We start from the raw sequence: 12,579 nt of genomic DNA, 5'->3' as shown, positions 1-12,579 counted from the left end.
TTGGTTTACCGTGTCACAGTTACATTTTCTTGATTTTTCAAAGTTCATTTTGAATTTCTTTCATTGAAATGCAAGAGTTGGAATATTTCAGTAGTGTTTGGTTGTGGTTTACCTTGTCACTGTTACATTTTCTTGATTTTTCAAAGTTCATTTTGAATTTCCTTTGTTGAAAGGCAAGAGTTGAAATATTTCAGTAGTGTGTTGTTGTAGTTTACCTTGTCACAGTTACATTCTCTTGATTTTTCAAAGTTCATTTTCAATTTCTTTCGTTGAAATGCAAGAGTTGGAATATTTCAGTAGTGTGTTGTTGTAGTTTACCCTGTCACAGTTACATTCCCTTGTTTTTTCAAAGTTCATTTTGAATTTCTTTCGTTGAAATGCAAGATTTGGAATATTTCACTAGTGTTTGGTTGCGGTTTACCTTGTCACAGTTACATTTTCATGATTTTTCAAAGTTCATTTTGAATTTCTTTCGTTGAAATGCAAGAGTTGGAATATATCAGTAGTGTTTGCTTGTGGTTCACCTTGTCACAGTTACATTTTCTTGATTTTTCAAATTTCATTTTGAAATTCTTTCGTTGAAATGCAAGAGTTGGAATATTTCAGTAGTGTTTGGTTGTGGTTTACCTTGTCATGGTTACATTTTCCTGATTGTTCAAATTTCATTTTGAATTTCTTCCGTTGAAATGCAAGAGTTGGAATATTTCAGTTGTGTTTCGTTGTGGTTTACCTTGTCACAGTTACATTTTCTTGATTTTTCAAAGTTCATTTTGAATTTCTTTCGTTGAAATGCAAGAGTTGGAATATTTCAGTAGTGTTTGGTTGTGGTTTACCTTGTCACAGTTACATTTTCTTGATTTTTCAAAGTTCATTTTGAATTTCTTTCGTTGAAATGCAAGAGTTGGAATATTTCAGTTGTGTTTCGTTGTAATTTACCGTGTCACAGTTACATTTTCTTGATTTTTCAAAGTTCATTTCGAATTTCTTTCGTTGAAATGTAAGAGTTGGAATATTTCAGTAGTGTTTGGTTGTGGTTTACCTTGTCACAGTTACATTTTCATGATTTTTCAAAGTTCATTTTGAATTTCTTTCATTGAAATGCAAGAGTTGGAATATTTCAGTAGTGTTTGGTTGTGGTTTACATTGTCACAGTTACAATTTCTTGATTTTTCAAAGTTTATTTTAAATTTCTTTCGTTTAAATGCAAGAGTTGGATTATTTCAGTAGTGTTTGGTTATGGTTTACCTTGTCACTGTTACATTCTCTCGATTTTTCAAAGTTCATTTTGAATTTCTTTTGTTGAAATGCAAGAGTTGGAATATTTCAGTACTGGTTGGTGGAGGTTCACCTTGTCAAAGTTAAAGTTTAATGATTTTTCAAAGTTCATTTTGAACTTCTTTCGTTGAAATGCAAGAGTTGGAATATTTCAGTAGTGTATGGTTGTGGTTTACCTTGTCATGATTACATTTTCTCAATTTTTCAAAGTTCATTTTCAATTTCTCTCGTTGAAATGCAAGAGTTGGAATATTTCAGTTGTGTTTCGTTGTGGTTTACCTTGTCACAGTTACATTTTCTTGATTTTTCAAAGTTCATTATGAATTTCTTTTGTTGAAATTAAAGAGTTGGAATATTTCAGTAGTGTTTGGTTGTGGTTTACCTTGTCACAGTTACATTTTCTTGATTTTTCAAAGTTAATATTGATTTTTTTTCGTTGTATTGCAAGAGTTGGAATATTTCAGTAGTGTTTGGTTGTGGTTTACCTTGTCACAGTTACTTTTTCTTGATTTTTCAAAGTTCATTTTGAATTTCTTTCGTTGAAAAGCAAGAGTAGGAATATTTCAATAGTGTTTGGTTGTGTTTTACCTTGTCACAGTCAAACTTTTTTGATTTTTCATAGTTCACTTTGAATTTCTTTTGTTGAAATGCAAGAGTTGGAATATTTTAGTAGTGTTTGCTTGTGGTTTACCTTGTCCAAGTTACATTTTCTTGATTTTTCAAAGTTCATCTGAATTTCTGTCCTTGAAACGTAAGAGTTGGAATTTTTTAAGAGTGTTTGGCTGTGGTTTACCTTATCACAGTTACATTTTCTTGATTTTTCAAAGTTCATTTTGTATTTCTTTCATTGAAATGCAAGAGTTGGAATATTTCAATAGTGTTTTGTTGTGCTTTACATTGTCACAATTACATTTTCTTGATTTTTCAAAGTTCATTTTGAATTTCTTTCATTGAAATGTAAGAGTTGGAATATTTCATTAGTGGTTGGTTGTGGTTTACCTTGTCACAGTTACATTTTCTTTATTTTTCAAAGTTCATTTTGAATTTCTTTCGTTAAAAAGCAAGAGTTAGATTATTTCGGTAGTGTGTTATTGTAGTTTTCCTTGTCAAAGTTACAGTCCATTAATTTTCTAAATTTCATTTTGAATATCTTTAATTGTAATGCAATAGTTGGACTATGTCAGGAGTTTTTGGTTGTGGTTTACATTGTCACATTTAAATTTTCGTAATTTTTCACAGTTCAATTTGAATTTCTTTCGTTGCAATGCACGAGTTGGAATATTTCAGTAGTGTTTCGTTATGGTTTACATTGTCACAGTTACATCATATTGATTTTTCAAAGTTCATTTTGAATTTCTTTCATTGAAATGCAAGAGTTGGAATATTTCAGTAGTGTTTGGTTGTGGTTTACCTTGTCACAGTTACAATAAATTTATTTTTCAAAGTTACTTTTGAATTTATTACTTTGAAATGCAAGAGTTGTAATATTTCAGAAGTGTTTGGTTGTGGTTTACCTTGTCACACTTACATTTTCTTGATTTTTCAAAGATCATTTTGAATTTCTTTCGTTGAAATGCAAGAGTTGTAATATTTAAGTAGTGTTTGTTTGTGGTTTACCTTGTCACAGTTACAATTTCTTGATTTTTCAAAGTTCATTTCGAATTTCTTTCGTTGAAAAGCAAGAGTTGGAATATTTCAGTAGTGTTTGGTTGTGGTTTACCTTTGTCACAGTTACAATTTATTGATTTTTCAAAGTTCATTTTGAATTTCTTTTGTTGAAATGCAAGAGTTGGAATATTTCAGTAGTGTTTGCTAGTGGTTTACCTTGTCACAGTTACATTTTCTTGATTTTTCAAAGTTGATTTTGAATTTCTTTCTTTGAAATGCAAGAGTTGGAATATTTCAGTAGTGTTTGGTTGTGGTTTACCTTGTCACAGTTACATTTTCTTGATTTTTCAAAGTTCATTTTGAATTTCTTTCGTTGAAATGCAAGAGTTGGAATATTTCAGTAGTGTTTGGTTGTGGTTTACCGTGTCACAGTGACATTGTCTTGAATTTTCAAAGTTCATTTCGAATTTCTTTCGTTGAAATGCAAGAGTTGGAATATTTCAGTAGTGTTTGGTCGTGGTTTACCTTGTCACAGTTACATTTTCGTGATTTTTCAAAGTTCATTTTGAATTTACTTCAATGAAATGCAAGAGTTGGAATATTTCAGTAGTGTTTGGTTGTGGTTTACCTTGTCACAGTTACATTTTCTTGATTTTCAAAGTTTATTTTAAATTTCTTTCGTTTAAATGCAAGAGTTGGATTATTTCAGGAGTGTTTGGTTGTGGTTTACCTTGTCAGAGTTACATTCTCTTGATTTTTCAAAGTTCATTTTGAATTTCTTTCGTTGAAATGCAAGAGTTGGAATATTTCAGTAGTGTTTGGTTGTGGTTCACCTTGTCACAGTTACATTTTCTTTATTTTTCAAAGTTAATTTTGAACTTCTTTCGTTGAAATGTAAGAGTTGGAATATTTCAGTAGTGTTTGGTTGTGGTTTACCTTGTCATGGTTACATTTTCTTAATTTTTCAAAGTTCATTTTGAATTTCTCTCGTTGAAATGCAAGAGTTGGAATATTTCAGTTGTGTTTCGTTGTGGTTCACCTTGTCGCAGTTACATTTTCTTGATTTTTCAAAGTTCATTTTGAATTTCTTTCGTTGAAATGCAAGAGTTGGAATATTTCAGTAGTGTTTGGTAGTGGATTACCTTGTCACAGTTACATTTTCTTGATTTTTCAAAGTTCATTTTGAATTTTTTTCGTTGAAATGCAAGAGTTGGAATATTTCAGTAGTGTTTGGTTGTGGTTTACCGTGTCACACTTACTTTTTCTTGATTTTTCAAAGTTCATTTTGAATTTCTTTCGTTGAAAAGCAAGAGTTGGAATATTCCAGTAGTGTTTGGTTGTGGTTTACCTTGTCACAGTTACACTTTCTTGATTTTTCAAAGTTCATTTTGAATTTCTTTTGTTGAAATGCAAGAGTTGGAATATTTCAGTAGTGTTTGCTTGTGGTTTACCTTGTCACAGTTACATTTTCTTTATTTTTCAAAGTTCATCTGAATTTCTTTCCTTGAAACGTAAGAGTTGGAATATTTCAGTAGTGTTTGGCTGTGATTTACCTTATCACAGTTACATTTTCTTGATTTTTCAAAGTTCATTTTGAATTTCTTTCATTGAAATGCAAGAGTTGGAATATTTCAATAGTGTTTGGTCGTTCTTTGACTTGTCACAATTACATTTTCTTGATTTTTCAAAGTTCATTTCGAATTTCTTTCATTGAAATGCAAGAGTTGGAATATTTCAGTAGTGGTTGGGTGTGGTTTACCGTGTCACAGTTACATTTTCTTAATTTTTCAAAGTTCATTTTGAATTTCTTTCGTTTAAATGCAAGAGTTGGAATATTTCAGTAGTGTGTTGTTGTAGTTTATCTTGTCACAGTTACAGTCCATTAATTGTCTAAAGTTGATTTTGAATTTCTCTCATTGAAATGCAAGAGTTGGAATATTTCAGTAGTGTATGGTTGTGGTTTACATTGTCACAGTTACATTTTCTTAATTTTTCAAAGTTCATTTTGAATTTCTTTCGTTGCAATGCAAGAGTTGGAATATTCCAGTAGTGTTTCGTTGTGGTTTACCTTATCACAGTTACATTTTCTTGATTTTTCAAAGTTGATTTTGAATTTCTTTCATTGAAATGCAAGAGTTGGAATATTTCAGTAGTGTTTGGTTGTGGTTTACCTTGTCACAGTTACATTCTCTTGATTTTTCAAAGTTCATTTTGAATTTCTTTCGTTGAAATGCAAGAGTTGGAATATTTCAGAAGTGTTTGGTTGTGGTTTACCTTCTAACACTTACATTTTCTTGATTTTTCAAAGATCATTTTGAATTTCTTTCGTTGAAATGCAAGAGTTGGAATATTTCAGTTGTGTTTCGTTGTGGTTTACCTTGTCACAGTTACATTTTCTTGATTTTTCAAAGTTCATTTCGAATTTCTTTCGTTGAAAAGCAAGAGTTGGAATATTTCAGTAGTGTTTGGTTGTGGTTTACCTTGTCACAGTTACAATTTATTGATTTTTCAAAGTTCATTTTGAATATCTTTTGTTGAAATGCAAGAGTTGGAATATTTCAGTAGTGTTTGCTAGTGGTTTACCTAATTTTTGTTAGGTTAGGTTAGGCTAGATCAAGTTAGATTAAGGTTAAGTTAGGTTAGGTTAGGTTAGCCTATGTACGCGCGCGTACGTAGGCTAACCTAACCTAACCTAACTTAACCTTAATCTAACTTGATCTAGCCTAACCTAACCTAACAAAAATCAGGAAATTTAACTGTGTCAAGGTAAAGCACGACAAAACATATTTCCACTAAAGAAATTCATAATGAACTTTGAAAAATAAAGAGAATGTAATTCCAACTCTTGCATTTCAACGATAGAAATTCAAAATAAACTTTGAAAAATCAAGAAAATGTAACTGTGACAAGGTAAACCACAGCCAAACACTACTGAAATATTCCAACTCTTGTATTTCAAGGAAAGAAATTCAGATGAACTTTGAAAAATCAAGAAAATGTAACTGTGACAAGGTAAACCACTATCAAACACTACTGAAATATTCCAACTCTTGCATTTCAACAAAAGAAATTCAAAATGAACTTTGAAAAATCAATAAAGTGTAACTGTGACAAGGTAAACCACAACCAAACACTACTGAAATATTCCAACTCTTGCTTTTCAACTGAAAGAAATTCAAAATGAACTTTGAAAAATCAAGAAAATGTAACTGTGACAAGGTAAACCACAACCAAACACTACTGAAATATTCCAACTCTTGCATTTCAACGAAAGAAATTCAAAATGATCTTTGAAAAATCAAGAAAATGTAAGTTGACAAGGTAAACCACAACCAAATACTTCTGAAATATTCCAACTCTTGCATTTCAACGAAAGAAATTCAAAATGAACTTTGAAAAATCAAGAGAATGTAACTGTGACAAGGTAAACCACAACCAAACACTAGTGAAATATTCCAACTCTTGCATTTCAATGAAAGAACTTCAAAAAGAACTTTGAAAAATCAAGAAAATGTAACTGTGAGAAGGTAAACCACAACGAAACACTACTGAAATATTCCAACTCTTGCATTTCAACGAAAGAAATTCAAAATGAACTTTAAAAATTTAAGAAAATGTGACTGTGACAAGGTAAACCACAACCAAACACTACTGAAATATTCCAACTCTTGCATTTCAATGAAAGAAATTCAAAATGAACTTTGAAAAATCAAGAAAATGTAACTGTTACAAGGTAAACCACAGCCAAAAACTACTTAAATATTCAAAATATTACATTTAAAGTAAATAATTTCAGATGAACTTTGAAAAATCAAGAAAATGTAACTGTGACAAGGTAAACCACAAGCAAACACTACTGAAATATTCCAACTCTTGCATTTCAACAAAAGAAATTCAAAATGAACTTTGAAAAATCAAGAAAGTGTAACAGTGACAATGTAAACCACAACCAAACACTACTGAAATATTCCAACTCTTGCTTTTCAACGAAAGAAATTCAAAATGAACTTTGAAAAATCAAGAAAAAGTAACTGTGACAAGGTAAACCACAACCAAACACTAATGAAATATTACAACTCTTGCATGTCAACGAAAGAAATTCAAGATGAACTTTGAAAAATAAAGAAAATGTAACTGTGACAAGGTAAACCACTACCAAACACTACTGAAATATTCCAACTCATGCATTTCAACGAAAGAAATTCAAAATGAACTTTGAAAAATCAAGAAAATGTAACTGCGACAAGGTAAACCACAACGAAACACAACTGAAATATTCCAACTGTTGCATTTCAACGAGATAAATTCAATATGAACTTTGAAAAATTGAGAAAATATAACCATGACAAGGTAAACCACAACCAAACACTACTGAAATATTCCAACTCTTGCATTTCAAAGAAAGAAGTTCAAAATAAACTTTGAAAAATCAAGAAAATATAACTGTGACAAGGTGAACCACAACCACACACTACTGAAATAATCCAACTCTTGCATTTCAACGAAAGAAATTCAAAATGAACTTTGAAAAATAAAGAGAATGTAACTCTGACACGGTAAAACACAACCAAACACTACTGAAATATTCCAACTCTTGCATTTAAACGAAAGAAATTCAAAATAAACTTTGAAAAATCAAGAAAATGTAACTGTGACAAGGTAAACCACAACCAAACACTACTGAAATATTCCAACTCTTGCATTTCAATGAAAGAAATTCAAAATGAACTTTGAAAAATCAGGAAAATGTAACTGTGACAAGGTAAACCACAACCAAACACTACTGAAATATTCCAACTCTTGCATTTCAACGATAGAAATTCAAAATGAACTTTGAAAAATCAAGATAATGTAACTATGACAAGGTAAACCACAACCAAACACTACTGAAATAATCCAACTCTTGCATTTAAAAGAAAGAAATTTAAAATAAACTTTGAAAAATCAAGAAAATGTAACTGTGACAAGGTAAACCACAACCAAACACTACTGAAATATTCCAACTCTTGCATTTCAATGAAAGAAATTCAAAATGAACTTTGAAAAATCAAGAAAATGTAACTGTGACACGGTAAACCATAACGAAACGCAACTGAAATATTCCAACTCTTGCATTTCAACGAAAGAAATTCAAAATGAACTTTGAAAAATCAAGAAAATGTAACTGTGACAAGGTAAACCACAACCAAACACTACTGAAATATTCCAACTCTTGCATTTCAACGAAAGAAATTCAAAATGAACTTTGAAAAATCAAGAAAATGTAACTGTGACAAGGTAAACCACAACGAAACTCTACTTAAATATTCAAACTCTTGAATTTCAACGAAAGAAATTCAAAATGAACATTGAAAAATCAGGAAAATGTAACCCTGACAAGGTAAACCACAACCAAACACTACTGAAATATACCAACTCTTGCATTTCAACGAAAGAAATTTAAAATGAAATTTGAAAAATCAAGAAAATGTAACTGTGACAAGGTAAACCACAACGAAACACTACTGAAATATTCCAACTCTTGCATTGCAACGAAAGAAATTCAAAATGAACTTTAAAAAATTAAGAAAATGTAACTGTGACAAGGTAAACCACAACCAAACACAACTGAAATATTCCAACTCTCGCATTTCAACGAAAGAAATTCAAAATGAACTTTGAAAAATCAAGAAAATGTAACTGTGACAAGGTAAACAACAGCCAAACACTACTTAAATATTCAAACTCTTTCATTTCAATTAAATAAATTCATATGAACTTTGAAAAATCAAGAAAATGTAACTGTGACAAGGTAAACCACAAGCAAACACTACTGAAATATTCCAACTCTTGCATTTCAACAAAAGAAATTCAAAATGAACTTTGAAAAATCAAGAAATTGTAAAAGTGACAAGGTAAACCACAACCAAACACTACTGAAATATTCCAACTCTTGCTTTACAACGAAAGAAATTCAAAATGAACTTTGAAAAATCAAGAAAAAGTAAGTGTGACAAGGTAAACCACAACCAAACACTACTGAAATATTCCAACTCTTGCATTTCAACGAAATAAATTAAAGATGAACTTTGAAAAATAAAGAAAATGTAACTGTGACAAGGTAAACCACTACCAAACACTACTGAAATATTCCAACTCTTGCATTTCAACGAAAGAAATTCAAAATGAACTTTGAAAAATCAAGAAAATGTAACTGCGACAAGGTAAACCACAACGAAACACAACTGAAATATTCTAACTCTTGCATTTCAACGAGAGAAATTCAAAATGAACTTTGAACAATTAAGAAAATGTAACCATGACAAGGTAAACCACAACCAAACACTACTGAAATATTCCAACTCTTGCATTTCAACGAAATAAGTTCAAAATGAACTATCAAAAATAAATAAAAGTTAAATGTTACAAGGTGAAACACAAACAAACACTACTGAAATAATCCAACTCTTGCATTTCAACGAAAGAAATTCAAAATGAACTTTGAAAAATCAAGAGAATGTAACTCTGACAAGGTAAACCACAACCAAACACTACTGAAATAATCCAACTCTTGCATTTAAACGAAAGAAATTCAAAATAAACTTTTAAAAATCAAGAAAATGTAACTGTGACACGGTAAACCACAACCAAACACTACTGAAATATTCCAACTCTTGCATTTCATTGAAAGAAATTCAAAATGAACTTTGAAAAATCAAGAAAATGTAACTGTGACAAGGTAAACCACAACCAAACACTACTGAAATATTCCAACTCTTGCATTTCAATGAAAGAAATTCAAAATGAACTTTGAAAAATCAAGAAAATGTAACTGTGACACGGTAAACCATAACGAAACACAACTGAAATATTCCAACTCTTGCATTTCAACGAAAGAAATTCAAAATGAACTTTGAAAAATCAAGAAAATGTAACTGTGACAAGGTAAACCACAACCAAACACTACTGAAATATTCCAACTCTTGCATTTCAACGAAAGAAATTCAAAATGAACTTTGAAAAATCAAGAAAATGTAACTGTGACAAGGTAAACCACAACGAAACTCAACTGAAATATTCCAACTCTTGCATTTCAACGAAAGAAATTCAAAATGAACTTTGAAAAATCAGGAAAATGTAACCATGACAAGGTAAACCACAACCAAACACTACTGAAATATTCCAACTCTTGCATTTCAACGAAAGAATTTCAAAATGAAATTTGAAAAATCAAGAATATGTAACTTTGACAAGGTTAACCACAAGCAAACACTACTGATATATTCCAACTCTTGCATTTCAACGAAAGAAATTCAAAATGAACTTTGAAAAATCAAGAAAATGTAACTGTGACAAGGTAAACCACAACCAAACACTACTGAAATATTCCAAATCTTGCATTTCAATGAAAGAAATTCAAAATGAACTTTGAAAAATCAAGGGAATGTAACGGTGACAGGGTAAACTACAACAACACACTACTGAAATATTCCAACTCTTGCATTTCAACGAAAGAAATTCAAAATGACCATTGAAAAATCAAGAGAATGTAACTGTGACAAGGTAAACTACAACAACACACTACTGAAATATTCCAACTCTTGCCTTTCAACAAAGGGAATTCAAAATGAACTTTGAAAAATCAAGAAAATGTAACAGTGACAAGGTAAACCACAACCAAACACTACTGAAATAGTCCAACTCGTGCATTTCAATGAAAGAAATTCAAAATGAACTTTGAAAAATCAAGAAAATGTAACTGTGACAAGGTAAACCAAACACTACTAAAATATTCCAACTCTTGCATTTCAATGAAAAAAATTCAAATTGAACTTTTAAAAATCAAGAAAATGTAACTGTGACAAGGTAAACCACAACCATACACTACTGAAATATTCCAACTCTTGCATTTCAACGAAAGAAATTCAAAATGAACTTTGAAAAAATAAGGGAATGTAACTGTGACAAGGTAAACCACAACCAAACACTACTGAAATATTCCAACTCTTGCATTTCAAAGAAAGAAATTCAAAATGAACTTTGAAAAACCAAGAAATTGTAACTGTGACACGGTAAACCACAACGAAACACAACTGAAATATTCCAACTCTTGCATTTCAACGGAAGTAATTCAAAATGAAGTTTGAAAAATCAAGAAAATGTAACTGTGACAAGGTAAACCAGAACCAAACACTACTGAAATTTTCCAACTCCTGCATTTCAATGAAAGAAATTCAAAATGAACTTTGAAAAATCAAGAAAATGTAGCTGTGACAAGGTAAACAACAACCAAACACTACTGAAATATTCCAACTCCTGCATTTCAAGGAAAGAAATTCAAAATGAACTTTGAAAAATCAAGAAAATGTAACTGTGACAAGGTGAACCACAACCAAACACTAATGAAATATTCCAACTCTTGAATTTCAACGAAAGAAATTCAAAATGAACTTTGAAAAATCAAGAGAATGTAACTCTGACACGGTAAACCACAACCAAACACTACTGAAATAATCCAACTCTTGCATTTAAACGAAAGAAATTCAAAATAAACTTTGAAAAATCAAGAATATGTAACTGTGACAAGGTAAACCACAACCAAACACTACTGAAATATTCCAACTCTTGCATTTCAATGAAAGAAATTCAAAATGAACTTTTAAAAATCACGAAAATGTAACTGTGACAAGGTAAACCACAACCAAACACTACTGAAATATTCCACCTCTTGCATTTCAACGAAAGAAATTCGAAATGAACTTTGAAAAATCAAGAAAATGTAACTGTGACACAGTAAACCACAACGAAACACAACTGAAATATTCAAACTCTTGCATTTCAACGAAAGAAATTCAAAATGAACTTTGAAAAATCAAGAAAATATAACTGTGACAAGGTAAACCACAACCAAACACTACTGAAATATTCCAACTCTTGCATTTCAACTAAAGAAATTCAAAATGATCTTTGAAAAATCAAGAAAATGTAACTGTGACAAGGTAAACCACAACGAAACTTAACTGAAATATTCCAACTCTTGCATTTCAACGAAAGAAATTCAAAATGAACTTTGAAAAATCAGGAAAATGTAACCATGACAAGGTAAACCACAACCAAACACTACTGAAATATTCCAACTCTTGCATTTCAACGAAAGAAGTTTAAAATTAACTTTGAAAAATCAAGAAAATGTAACTGTGACAAGGTGAACCACAACCAAACACTACTGAAATATTCCAACTCTTGCATTTCAATGAAAGAAATTCAAAATAAACTTTGAAAAATCAAGTGAATGTAACTGTGACATGGTAAACTACAAAAACACACTACTGAAATATTCCAACTCTTGCATTTCAACGAAAGAAATTCAAAATGAACATTGAAAAATCAAGAGAATGTAACTGTGACAAGGTAAACAACAACAAAACACTACTGAAATATTTCAACTCTTGCCTTTCAACAAAGGAAATTCAAAATGAAATTTTAAAAAACATGATATTGTAACAGTGACAAGGTAAACCATAACCAAATACTACTTAAATATTCCAACTCTTGCATTTCAGCGAAAGAAATTCAAAATGAACTTTGAAAAATCATGAAAATGTAAGTGTGACAAGGTAAACCACAACCAAACACTAATGAAATATTCCAACTCTTGCATTTCAACGAAAGAAATTCAAAATGAACTTTGAAAAATCAAGAAAATGTAACTGTGAC

The sequence above is a fragment of the Artemia sp. Qi Xiang Cuo genome, chromosome 12 (genome assembly GCF_049724085.1).
Source record: "Artemia sp. Qi Xiang Cuo chromosome 12, ASM4972408v1, whole genome shotgun sequence".
Classification (NCBI taxonomy): Eukaryota; Metazoa; Arthropoda; class Branchiopoda; order Anostraca; family Artemiidae; genus Artemia; species Artemia sp. Qi Xiang Cuo.
The sequence above is the reverse complement of the archived record's forward strand: the minus strand, read 5'-3'. Positions refer to the sequence as shown.